Here is a 13,748-nt window from a genome sequence, read left to right on the forward strand (position 1 = left end):
ATTTTACAGTGAAAAATATAACCTATCCCTTAAAAGATTTTATGACGTGCAATACACGTAATCAGGGCCGGTGCAAGGTTTTGTGGCACCCTAGGCAAAAGTGCTGCAAGCTGTGCCCCCCCCCCCCTTCACAGGCCTGATACACTGATATCTTTGGGGCACCCTGCCCTTCGACCCCCTTCTGCACATGACTCCCTGATGTGAGCTGATACATATATAATTGCATATGTGGGATAGGTAAAATAACCAGTAAAAAGGGTAAAAGTAGGGCATTCAGATTGCAAAATCCTTTAGGAATTCACTTAAGGGGCCTACACACATGGCGATGATGAGTAATCTAAGCAATGCATATCACTCAGCACACAGCACTGCACAGCGATGTGCCAGCAATGTGTGCTAAGCGATCTGTCTCACCAGAGAACACTGGCCCTGACCAGCGATTAAATAGATTTATCAAGAATGCTGGATAGTAATCTCTGGGTGATTGCAACGTGCAGGGATGCGCATCGCTTTCACCCCTACACATGAAGCGATCTGCACCTACGGCCAGTTTTACACTCATATGATGCCCCGATTTTGCACAAGAACAGGCAAGATAAAGGGCTTACTTTTATCTGCAAGGAGAGGAGAAATAATTTGATGGTAAGTAACAATCAAATGATTTCTCCCCATGTGAATGGATGTGTAAACGTACACATCCACTCGCATTGTGTCATGGGGATTTGGTCAGCGGGGAGGGAAAGGGGGCCTGCTTTCTGTGTGGCGGCATTTACCTGCTCGCTAGGCAGTGAATTTACGCAGCCAAGTGAGCAGGCCTGAATTACCCCCAAAGCTGTTATCTGGCTGTGCCGGAACCTCTAGCCACAAAGCTGTTCCTGCACCATGGTGGCAGTGCCAAGGCAGGGACAGAACAAGGGAGAACCAGTGCTTTGCATGAATCACATGACAGCATCATTCATATTTGCTGCATGGCATGGACCATAACAGGTGATAAGGATGACATGGGAGGGGGTAACTTCTGTCAATCTTAGAGGGTGGCCAGCATGGATATTGTAAAACTTACAATTATATACTTACTGGCCTACTCTGCCTGCCCGAACATAGGCACCCCACTGAGCCTTGGGCGCCGGTCGTGTGTACCATATTTACTACCCTGTTGCCAGGCCTCTGTTACTTTCATCAGTTCCATAGCGCCGCTTTCAGGATTGACGCTGCTGCTAAGGGGCAGGAATGATGACGGCAGCGCTGCTGCTGTTAGGGTGCGCAGACAGTATAAAGGGGGATGATGCTGCTGCTAAGGAACGGGCGGGCTGGACTGATGACGGCGGCAGCGCTGCTACTGCTAAGGGGCGTTCGCCGCGCGGACGGTATAAAGGACACTACACTGCCACTGCTGCTTCTAAGATGGATGGGCGGGATTGATGACGGAGGAGCTGCTGCTGATAAGGGGCGGGCGGGAGGGCGGACGAAAGACCGAAGATTGCTGAGTTCAGTATTCCTTTTCTCTCTCTCCTAGCCCAGCCGCTCGCTTCCTTCTCCTCTCCCTTTCTCTGCCCACACCGCTAGAAACCGCAGATATTTTTCTGGATGCCGGGTGAAACGTGGATGCCACAAAAATTAATATAATTAAGTCTTGGGCAGAATTAAGTGGCTCCCTCCAGTGGCCTGCGCCCTAGGCAGCTGCCTAAAGCTGCCTAGTGGTAGCTCCAGCCCTGCACGTAATGTGGTATATGCTGTGGAGTGTGAGTGCGGCCTGGTCTATGTAGGCAAAACCACCAGAAGCCTCAAGACCAGGCTGTATGAACACGTAAACAACATAAGAAAAGGTTTAGAAAGTCATACCCTTTCAGCACATTTCAAGAAAAGTCACCATTCAGACCCCAGATTTATTAAGTCTTTTTGGGGCATAGAACAAATCAATCCTAATTGGAAATGCAATGATGTAGAAGTACGTCTCGCTAAAACTGAGATGCACTGGATTTATAAACTCCAGAGTTTGGTCCCTGGTGGTCTGAATGGTGACTTCGAGCTGAAGTGGTTTTTGTAAAAATTATAAGCACCTGTCACTTTAATCTTCACTAGTGCAATAATTACGTTTTCACATTTTAATCACATTCTGTAATGAAATTTTAATTGATTTGCTGCCATTTATAACGTTTGGCTTTTAATATATGAATTATGCTTTTATATATTTATATATGTGATATATCTTTTTCTCCCTGTTATATCATGTAAAATGAACGGACATTATTCCAATATCGCCGTGCGTTCCAGCAAAGAAGGAAGTACCTATTGCGCTGGAGCGCAAACAACATACGGCATTAAGGGAGATAAATTCAAGCCAGACATTGATGACGACTTCCGCTTTTGAGGACAATGCAAGTCAGCACACCTCGCGATCGCGTCACTTCCGGTCCGGACAATGAGAAAAAAAAAAAAAATAATCGCCTGTCTTGAACGTTTTTTGATTTGAACGGGGGGATATAAGGTCCGCCCCGCTCGATGATGACACAACGCTTCTGAAGAAGGGCTTTGGAAGCCCGAAAGCGCGCTTAAGCATTTTGTCATCACCGATCGATCCGGACGTGGGACACCTGTACTTGGATACCTGTACCTGTCTTGTTACCTGCTTGCCGGACCCTACTATCCCGGAACGGGTGATATGCCTTTTTAACCTTTTACAATTGTGAGTGCACCAATAAAAATCTGTTAAATTTTATTCCGACTATATTGCACTATTTGAGCTTCTATTCCATCAGACCTATGAATAAGAGAGCACAGGAGGAATTCTACCTCATAAAAAGACCCTGCTACATGCGCATATATGGTGGATTAATGTGAGTGGACTGAGTAAAATCAACCTATCTCCATCAATATACAATATTGCACTATGGTCTTTTTTCTCTTTGTTTCTGTCTTGAGTCATTTAGATCAAACTGTTCACAGCCTGATTTAATTCAATCAATTACTGTGTAAGTCAATCGCCATCGCCAGTGGGTATACCTATTTTTTCTCTATCGACTGTTGGGTGGCGCTTGTGAATCAGAAAATCAAGTATTCTCCATACTGCTTCATTGGTGCTAATGTACCTTCCCATTTCATACAGATAAACTTCATTATGTTCATTTTCGTTAGTAGTTAGTTTATAAACAGCCATGTTCGAGCCTTTATTAACGTATTTGCAAATGTTCTTTATGGACAGAATTGCAAAACTCTACATTTATGTGAGCATTGAAGATTATTGTTAAAAGTGGACAATAAGGGACAATCCATGTATTATCCACAACCACAGATGATCTCCGAACTGTCTTATTTGCTGTGAAACCACCGTCTGATGGGCTTCTGTGTCGATAGAGTGGGTACCCATCTTGTCCCTTTTGTGTTTCTTTTAAAAAACAATGTGGATATCTCTTTGTGCATTTTCCATTCTTCATGCAAGGGGAACCTGGATTGTGATTTCCGCAGGGTGTCATGACTAGGAGTTTGTGGACTCAGTCGTAACCTTGGTGGTCTGGTGGCTGGTGCAAACTGTCACAGCGGGCAATGTTTGAGGATCCGTCTCAGGCTGCAGTCTCGGTTTGAGCTGAACTGAGGGCGCTTGAAGCTTGGCAGGTGAAATGTAGGACCTATGCATATATCTCCGACCGTGAGTTTTGACGGAACTCCTTGGCGAGGGCGCGGAGTCTAACTGCCCGGCGGTCTTCGCCAGGGACCCCCGCAAGGGAGTTTGGACTTTGCTGCGTCCGGACAGCAGGTCACGGCCCCTCATCAGAAGCACTCACTGGTGGCCTGAGACTGACTGTGATTGGAGGTAGGTAGAACTGAAATGGCTGACTTGGCGCTGACACAGGAACGGGTGACGGAGATAACAGAACTGAAGTGGCCAACTTGGCGTATAACAGATAACTGAAGAAAACTGCAACTCAGGATGGCCCACTTGGCATATAACGGACAACTGAAGAAAACGGCAACTCAGGATGGTCCACTTGGCATATAGACAAGCAGAGCCTATGGGAGCTGAATGCTGAAGACTCACACAGGTACTCCAGGAAGCAAGCTTGATCAGTGAAGATCATCTGGAACATGCAGCAGGAGACAAGTAGCTGAAGGCAGTTTCTGGGTCTGTGAGCAGGATATTTAACATTGCATTGATTGGAGCAAAGAACAGAGGACAATCTGCAAACTGAGGCATGAATCCAGGAGACTTCAGTCTGACTTTGCTGTCCTGTTCCTGAACAGGGAACAGGACAGCAAAGGGTTACAGGTGATTTCAGCTTCAGACTGGATTCTACTCAGGTGCATAATCAAGGAGCCAACGATGCATAGACTGAGTGGCAGCATGAATGCAGACAGAAATGATTCAGACTGAGACTGAGAAACAGCAGAATCACAAGTCATGTAAGCTTGAATAAGCAGATCCATGACACAGGGACCATGTACCATCTGCATACCTCCCAACATTACCCTCTCCAGGAGGGACAGAATGCTGTTTCTGGACTTCCCTCTTAATTTTTTTATTGCTATCACCTGTGTGGAAACATCTTTCTTACCCATTAACCTGTTTAAAACAGGTGCTGGCAATCATACATTAAGAGGGAAGTCCAGAAACAAGTGTCCCTCTTGGAGAGGGTCATGTTGGGAGGTATGCATCTGACTTGTTACAATGCTAAATAGGCTTGGGTTCTCTTCTGGATTTGGTACTTCTGCACCGTTGAAGCTATGTATTTGTACATGCAAAGTTTCTTGAAGCCATACCAGAATGTGAGCATGAGGAAGTCCTCGCTTTTGCCATTCTATTGTATAAATATGACATTGTACTTTTCCAAAAATGTTGCCTTTGGTAATGAGATTCATGAGAATCTTTTGTTTCAGGTGAAAAAACTCTTGCTAACAAATCATGACGATCGTGGGGTTTCTGACCAGGAAATAGTTAATTTTGGATTTCAGTAAAACCGGGATTGCATGTAAAAGTGATAAAGAGATCTGGGCAACCATAATTTTGCACATACGCCATTGCATCCAGTGTACACTCGTGCATATATATTGGACCACCAGTGAAGCTTGAAGGCAAAATGATCAACTTACCAATGTCGGAAACATTACCGTTGTTAATAATGGCATCCCTCAAATGCGCATATTATTCCACCCTGAGTGACCTCTGATTCAGACGAATGTACCGTAGTCTTTCCGATTCAATCTTCGCATACATGTCCACGATGAACTGGTGGAATAGGTCTTTACCTCGGAGAAGAATATTCAAATTTGAAGAGGGCACCATGATCCTATATGAATAGAAATCCATAGCTGAAATCTTTCGTGCTGTCAGAATTCCTGTAACTGGATTGGTTTGACGTAGAGCAAAATGGTATCCATCTTCTCCTCTTGGAAACAATATTGGATACTGTAAGGCATCATAAGATCTGTGAGTTTCTGCAATTTTCTTAATGTTGTTATTTTTTGTTTCCAATAGTATATCTCGACTTCCATATTGTGTTCCAGCCATAATTACTGCTACTTCTGATGCCACTGGTGCATTAAAACGTCTGTCATGTTCACCTTGCGGTTTTTTATCTGCTAAAATAATTAATTTGGGGCAATACGGATGGTGTAATGGTTAGCATTACTGCCTCACAGCACTGAGGTCATGGGTTTGATTCCCATGGCTCTAACTGTGCGGAGTTTGTATATTCTCCCCATACTTGCGTGGGTTGTCTCCGGGTACTCTGGTTTCCTCCCACAATCCAAAAATATACTGGTAGGCTAATTGGCTCCCAACAAATGAACCCTAGAATGTAGGGACGGCCATCGATGATTCGAAATCATTGATTGCTCATGGCCGATGTCGAATACTTTTGCCATCGATGGGGGAGAACCAGATGGTTTCCCTCCATCGATGGAACAGCAAAACGATGTTTTGCTTTTTTTTTTCAAAGTGCCGGGACACGGAGCATAGCTCCGCCCCGACACCCACAAAGCCCCGCCTCCCGTGTTTTGATTGGCCCACAGGCCAATCAATGAAACACAATGGATGACCATCGATATGTAAATATATTGATAGTCAGCCATTGCATAGTTTAGCACAATTTGATTGCAGTCTTTTTTGTCGAAGTTCCGGAGTTTCCTCTGCACGTGCTGCTGAGGTAGTAGCCCTGTTTGACTGTAGCCTTCTTTGTTGTTCTTCTATTTCCTCATACCTTTTTCTCTGCTTACTCTCTCTATCAATTTGTTGTGTTCTTCTTAAACACATTGCTCCCAGAAACAGAGCAATGTGTCCCTCCTAGAAAGGCTCATGTTGGGAGGTATGACAAACACACATACTTAAATATTGCACACATACAGAAACACACAGAACACACACCAGCAAAAAGTAGTAATGCCCCCCAGGTGCTGCAAGGGAGGGGATTTAACCCCCAGCACATCAAAGGGCATTAGTAATAAGATTTGAAAAACCAACATAATAGAGGGTCATTCAGAGATCTTAGTTAAGGGGCATACACACGTAGAGATCTGTGCTAAGCAATTTTGCTAAGCAATTTTTCTGGTGTCAAGATCTTCCATGGAGAGCACATACACACGCAGAGATTTGTGCTAGGCAATTTGGCTTAAGCAAAAAAAGGCAGGGATTGCGATCAGTATCTCTCATTCTGTACACACAGACAGATTTGCAGTCATTTGCTAAGCAATTTGACTAGATTGTGACTGCATGCACTGACTTAGTTAGCAAGAGATATTTAATCTCTCGGAGCATACACACAGAGAGATCTGTGCTTACTTTCTAAGCAATCTAGTCAGATTGCTTAGAAAATAGCACAAATTTGCTCCGTGTGTACACCCCTTTACATATATTTTGCAAAAGATATGATAAGGTTCCGGGCCTCGTCAAGGCTTCTCTGATACCGGAAGTCCTACACTGCATGATAACAGCACCCATTCTGGGCCATATAATTGTCTAATGTAAGGCTACATGATAACAGCACTTACCAATATATCTAAGTTGAGAGACAGCCTATCAGGATTTACCCCTAAATCCTCCTTGTGACACTACAGGAACCAGCATGCCCTCCAAATGCAGGTCCCAACAAATGCATATACAAACAGTGGTGAGAGCTGCTCAATCAAAGTAGTAGTAGTAGTAGTAGTAGTAGAATACGATGCAAACACAGCCAGTGGCACTCACATACAGAAGACAAACTACTAACACTTGTTCCCCACATGTGTTATTTTTGCCAGGGTCAGCTGTTGCACAACCAGTAAGCTGCCGTCACACAATAACAAAGTCAGATAACGCAAGAGGTTAGGGGCCCATTTATCAAGGAACGCATTTACAATGCAATCTGGGCGGAATATTACTGCCCAGGATCGCATTGTAAAATGTGATTCCATCGGCAGGATGTATGATGCTGGGGGCGCAGGGACAGGGCTCCAAAAACAGCCTGTTTCTGCGATGCCCCGGAGCCAGAAGCCGGGGGGTCTGCACATGAAAGTCACTTTTATATGCGTGCACCTTCCACATCTTTTGATGGTCAGCAACCATTGAAAGATGTGGGTGTTCCTTGCAGCATGCAAATGGATGTTTATGTTAAACATCCATTCGCAGCCAGTGCGAGCAAGCGGCTGGGCATTCGCTGGGTGGAGTTTGGTGGACTTGCAAGGCTGCGAATTGCAGCCTTGCGAGTCAACCAGAATAAGGGCCAAATACTGAGAGGCATAGTACCTGAAAAGTGGATGTTTTCTGTCTGGTCCCTGCTTTTGGTAACACCACGTGGACCCTGTGGAAAATTATGTTGAAGCTGGTGTTGGCAAAGGAGGGGCACTTCTAAAACGAAGACATATTTTATATGGTGTTTGGGGTGGCAGTTGGTGTGGTTCCCCTATTTGAATATTGGACTGTGCTGCAGCCCACCTTTGCTGATTTAAGGTGTGTACACATGGTGCGATTGCTTTGTGATTCTGATCGAGTTGCACAGCAAGCAAACCGCATTTGATTTTGACTGTATAGCACAGATCTGTACTATATTGTCTTGCCTGCGCAGCCTATTTTTTCTGTTTGGTTTCTTAACAGAAACGTGCATCGGGATCAGATTGGCATCAAATGTGGCTGAAAACTGTTCGCTTTCAATTAGATTTCTATTTGATTTTGACTATATAGTTAAAGTCAAATAAAAAGTTAGTCAGAATTGCAGCGTTTACACTACATAAGCCTGGTGAAGTGATAACAGGGTGAGAAAGTGAATGGTGGGAAATCAGCAGCCAATCAGCTCCCAATTATCAAGTTACAGGCTTGGTTTGAAAAATGACATTTGTGAGCTGATTGGTTGGTCATCATTTACTTTATCACATTTTCACTTCATTAGGCTTAACACATCTACCCCAGAGCATTTTGTCCCTCCTGGAATGGTTCATGTTGGGACAGTGGCGGGTTTAGGGGGGAACACAGGCATGTGCCCCCCCCCCCGTCATTTTTTGTCACTTTTTATGTCTCCTCTTTTAATACTGCTGCTGGGGCTTGATGTCCGGTGACTGCCCGGCTTAAGAAACTGAAGAGAGGAGGACCTGATTATGTGACCCGCTGCTGCCTGGCCAGTACTTGCTCCACGGGACACTTGCTCCCAGCTTCATGGGACTCGATGCTGTAGCCTCCTCCGCGGGATCTACTGCCTCAGCCTCCACAGGACCCTCCACTGCAGCGTCCTCGACAGGATCGGCCACCTCAGCCTCCATGGGACCTTCCTTCCGCAGCCTCCGCCATGGGACTATCCGCTGCTGCCTCCATGGGACCCGTTGTTTCCTGGCACTGAGCATCAGAACTCCTGCTGTTGCCTTGCTGCCTTAGGTACACTTCTAGTGAAGAAGGGGAGGATGCAGGGTTCAGTACAATTTGCGTGGGTGGGGGACACACATACCTGTCTTAACCTTCTCCTCTCCCCTACTATTCTCTCCCTCTCTGTTCTCTTATTCTCTCTCTCCTCCCCACTCTTCTTTTCTTTCTCTTGCTCTGCTCACTCTCTCTCCCTTTGTGCTCTCCTCTCTCTGGGCTCTCATTCTCTATCTCTGCACTCTCCCTCTATCCTCTCTGAACTCACCTTCTCTCGCTCTCTGCGATCACCTCCGTTCTCTCTCTCTCTCTTTCTCTCTCTCTGTGCTGTACTCTCTCTCTGCACTCTCTCTCTCCCTGCATTCTCCTCCCTCCTTCAACTCTCTGTGCTCTCCTCCTCTGCACTCTCCTCTCTCTCTTCATTCACCTCTCTCTCATTGCACTCTCTCTGAACTCTTCTCTCTCTCTCTCTGCACTCTACTCTCTCCCCCCCTTTGCACTCTCCTTTCTCTCTGTGCTCTCCTTTTCTCTTGGCACTTTCCTCTCTCTTTCTCCCAATACACTCTCTATCTCTGTGCTCGCTCTCTGCACTCTCCTTCCCTCTCGGCACTCTCCTCTTTCTCTGCGCTCACCTCTGCATTCACCTTTTCTCTCTATGCGCTCACCTTCTCTGTCTCCCTCTGCACTCTCCCACTCTGTCTCTGCTTCTCCCTGTGCTCTCCTTCTCTCTCTCTGCGCTCCTCCCTCTCTCTCTCTTTGTTCTCCTCTCTGCTGCCCTCCATCTTTCTCTGCTCTTTTCCTCTGTCTCTGCTTTATCTCGGCTGCCCCTCCATCTCTCTCTCTCTCAGCTCTCCTTCTTTCTCTCTTTGCTCTCCTTCTCTCTCTCTTTATCCATTCTCTGAGAGAGCATGCACCCTGGCACTACTTACCCCCCCCCCCCCCCCCCCACACTTTGTTGGGAGATATGTGAATGTTGTATAAGGTATTTGGTTGATGAAAAATACGATATTTAGTTTTGTTTTAATAAAATTTGTTGTATAACTGTAACTGGATACTCATGTAATCTCACAGTTACTAATATTGTATGAGGTACATTAAAATCTGCCTGAAGTTCTGAACTGATTATCTTTATAAGGTTAATATAGAACATGTAGTACCATGCTTGGTCTAATTCGAAATACTTCAAGAAAGTACTTAAACATAGTACAAGTACAATGCTCTCTTTTCTTCAGAAGATTTGGGGAATATGAGCAAAAAATAACTATGTGGAAGAGACCTGGTAGATATTTCAGGTGACTATCTATATTATTAGGTAAAATATTCCTTAGTAATAGGATCTTAAGTGTGATACTTGATGAAGGCATTTGCATACCTCCCAACAGTCCGGAAAACCGCGGGAATGTTCTGCGGCCGGCAGTGTCCCGCGGCGAAGGGGGGCTGTTGGGAGTCCCCCGTTGCATGCGCACAGCATCTATTCCCACAGCCAGGGGGCTGGGGGCATGGCTAGAGGCTCACAGAGCCTCTGGGTCATGCCCCCATAGCGTAAAAATGCTGCGAGTATAGACCACGCCCCCAAAATTAGGCCACACCCCCTGAAATTATCGGCATCCCTCCTCGGTGCCCAAGAAAGTTGGGAGGTATGCATTTGTGGCTGAATTTGTCCGAGCCATAGTGAATCACCCCCTATATCTGTACTATATAGTATTGCCTGCAGTCTATTTTTCTATTCGTATTCGATGACATATAATGTGATTTATTTTGGCCCCCCACTATCCACGTCATCCCGAAGCATGGCGAGCGACGGCGATACGCGTCCGACCGACCATTTGATACCCCCACTATCCACGTCGGCGTGGAGTTGATTTTATCAAGCCCGAAGCGTGGCGAGCGGACCCGTAATACATGTAACATAATACACGTACGCTCGCGGGGCTCGCCACAATACATAAAATCAACTCCATGCCGACGTGGATAGTGGGGGTATGAAAAGGTCGGACGCGCCCCGCCGCTGCTCGCCACGCTACGGGATCACGTCAGTACGGGGGGGAGGCATTAATAAATGACATTATGGGGGAAATTTACTAATATGAATTTGTAAAAAATAGCTGTATTCGTAGGCAGAAATACACCTATTTTTTACACATTTGTATTTTCGGGATTTACTATCCCGAAATTACAGCAATTCGTATTCCTAAAGACAGTAGTCCAGGGCTTCTTCCTTCTTCTTCAAGCTGCCGGCAACTCCGGCAGCTCCCCGCTGCGGACTGTCAGAGGCGCAGAGATGCTTCCTCCTCTGCGCCTCTACTCAGAATGAATTCAGGCCAATCAGGAGCCGACTTTCTTGGCTCCTGATTGGCCGCTAGGCGGCCAATAGAAGGCAGCCTAGCGGCCAATCAGGAGCCAAGAAAGTCGGCTCCTGATTGGCCAGAATTCATTGTGAGTAGAGCCGACTTTCTTGGCTCCTGATTGGCCGCTAGGCGGCCAATAGAAGGCCGCCTAGCGGCCAATCAGGAGCCAAGAAAGTCAGCTCCTGATTGGCCAGAATTCATTCTGAGTAGAGGCGCAGAGGAGGAAGGATCTCTGCGCCTCTGACAGTCCGCAGCGGGGAGCTGCCGGCAGCTTGAAGAAGAAGAAAGAAGCCCTGGGCTACGTCGGATCAAGCCAGAAGAACTTCCATGGAGGACCTGGGTGAGTAGGATTTCCTTCCACAGGTCCACCATGGATTTCTTCGGACCCCGGACCGGACGCCGACATGAAGATCGACATGCTGAAGAATTACGACATGGATCCGGAACCAGGACAAGGCACCGGATCAAGACTCTGGGACCTACCTACGGGATCAAGATAGGTAAGTATCAGTGTGTGTGTAATGTATGTATTAAACTTTTATTTTTCAGGTGTCAGTGTGTATTTATTTAACTATTTTTTTTTACTGTGGAACTATAAGACCCAGCGGGCCCTTTAATGCCCCGCAGGCTGGGACTTGTGGTTCTCCAAGTCCCAGCTTGCGGGGGAGGCTTGCTGGGACTCATAGTTCCACAGTTTAAAACAATAGTTTATTCATCTATTTTTTACACCAGTATCAGCCCGGTGGCCACCGCACAGGGCCACCGGGGACAGCACCAGGCTTCAGCCTGGTCAGGTAAGTCCTGGAGGGGGGGACGACCCCTTTATTGGGGGGGTCCCTCTCCTCCAAGGCCCCTGGCCAGGCTGACTGGTCAGAGGGTTAATGCTTTGGCCGGGGGGACTTGTATAAAAAGTCTTCCCCCGGCTGTGGCATTACCCTGCTGTCTGGTTTGGCCTGTGGCTGGTTCTTAAAATACGGGGAACCCCTACTCATTTTGTCCCCCGTATTTTGGGAACCAGCCCCGGACCTGGAGTCTGGGGCTGGTTGTTAAATATCGGGGAACCCCTATTTGTCAGGTTCCCTGATTTTTAATTACCGGCCCCGGCTCCTTCAGCCTGGTGCTGGTTACAGCTGTGGGGGGACCCCACGCTGTTTTTATTTATAAATCTGATCCGTGCAGACTGCCTGTAGGAATTCGTATTAGCGGCCGTATATATGGCCAGCTAATACGAATCATTACACCATCGGAGGGTTACAAAGCAGTCGTATATGACTGCTTTGTAAATCCCCTTCCGGAACACGACTTTGCATACGACTGAAACAGTCAAATGCAGTCGTAGGGAAAATACTAATACGAAAAACTAGGTTTTTCATATTAGTAAATTTCCCCCTATGTCATTTAATGCTATAGTACATTGATGCTGCTTTCAGACCATGTATTTGAAAACGTTTCCAAAAACGGGTCTGCCAGGTAAAACCCCTTTCACACCGCATCTCTTAAACGGTATATTACCGTTTAAGTGCGTTTTTTTGGCACTGGCAGACCCGTTTTTGGAAACTTTCCAAATACAGGGTCAAAGTCTTCAGCGCCCCCGTTAACCCCTCCCCCCGTGGGTAGACACCCCCCCTGGGACTAACAACCCAACCAATATGTGTTTAAGAACACCCCCCCCCACCCCGCATTGTGTTTAAGAACCCCCCCCCCCCTTCCCGTGAAGCCGGTACCTCCTGAGTTTGCAGATGATCCCGGCAGCCGCAGTACTGTATGGACGGCTCTGTGAATTATTTGACTCATGTGTGTATATATATATCTGTTTAAAATATATATATATATTAAATAATGAAAAAATGGACTGAAAATCAGAATGCTGCATATAACATTCTCTATACAAAATAGAAGCGACACACGTGACCTGTAATCCACCAATGTGAATCCTCATATGAAAACGAGGTGTGAGTGTATAATAATACACATATGACTTCCAAAGACGCTTACCAAATAAACACTTCCGCATTTACGAAAACGAGGTCTGAGTGCGAGTGGAACGCAACATGGACGCTTGGCGCGTCTGAATGGAAATGAGGCTTGGAGAAGTCCCAACAGCGCAAGCGCACACAAAACCCTGAACGCTATAAAATCTGAGCGACGGGGACGCACTACATCTACGTCCTTCTGATGAAGCGGCCGAGCGTGACAGGCCGAGAAACGCGTTAAGGAAACCAGACGCTGACCGCTACTTCACTGTCTTCCTGCATTGTGTTTTCCTGCATATTCCCTACCTCCGTGATCGCACCCCCGCCTGTGGACCCAACACTGGGAGCTGTTTTGCATCTACCGCAAGGAATCAACAGCCGGATACAAAAAATCCCCCACAGACTGACTGAGTGATCGAACCGGAGGAGAGCAGGTTATAGCTCAATTGAGCACCATTCATTCTCTCCATGTTTTCTTACCGTTAATCCATTCTAACCATAAAAGCATGCATGCCATAACTTACTAACCTGGACTAAGCTGTGAGAGAGCTAACAGTTCACTATTTACTAAAAACCTACATATACTAAAACTGGAGTGAAAGAGAGTGGATT

The 13,748-nt window shown here is 46.4% G+C and overlaps 1 protein-coding gene across 1 annotated transcript in view; it reads right to left on the minus strand.

Annotated features, from left to right (window-relative positions):
- The window catches only part of LOC146074883 (C2 calcium-dependent domain-containing protein 4C-like), a 36,584-nt gene that overhangs the window by 17,615 nt on the left and 5,221 nt on the right, over nt 1-13,748 (minus strand). The window lies entirely within an intron of this gene.

The sequence above is a fragment of the Crinia signifera genome, chromosome 4, assembly GCF_055691185.1.
Source record: "Crinia signifera chromosome 4, ASM5569118v1, whole genome shotgun sequence".
Lineage (NCBI taxonomy): Eukaryota > Metazoa > Chordata > Amphibia > Anura > Myobatrachidae > Crinia > Crinia signifera.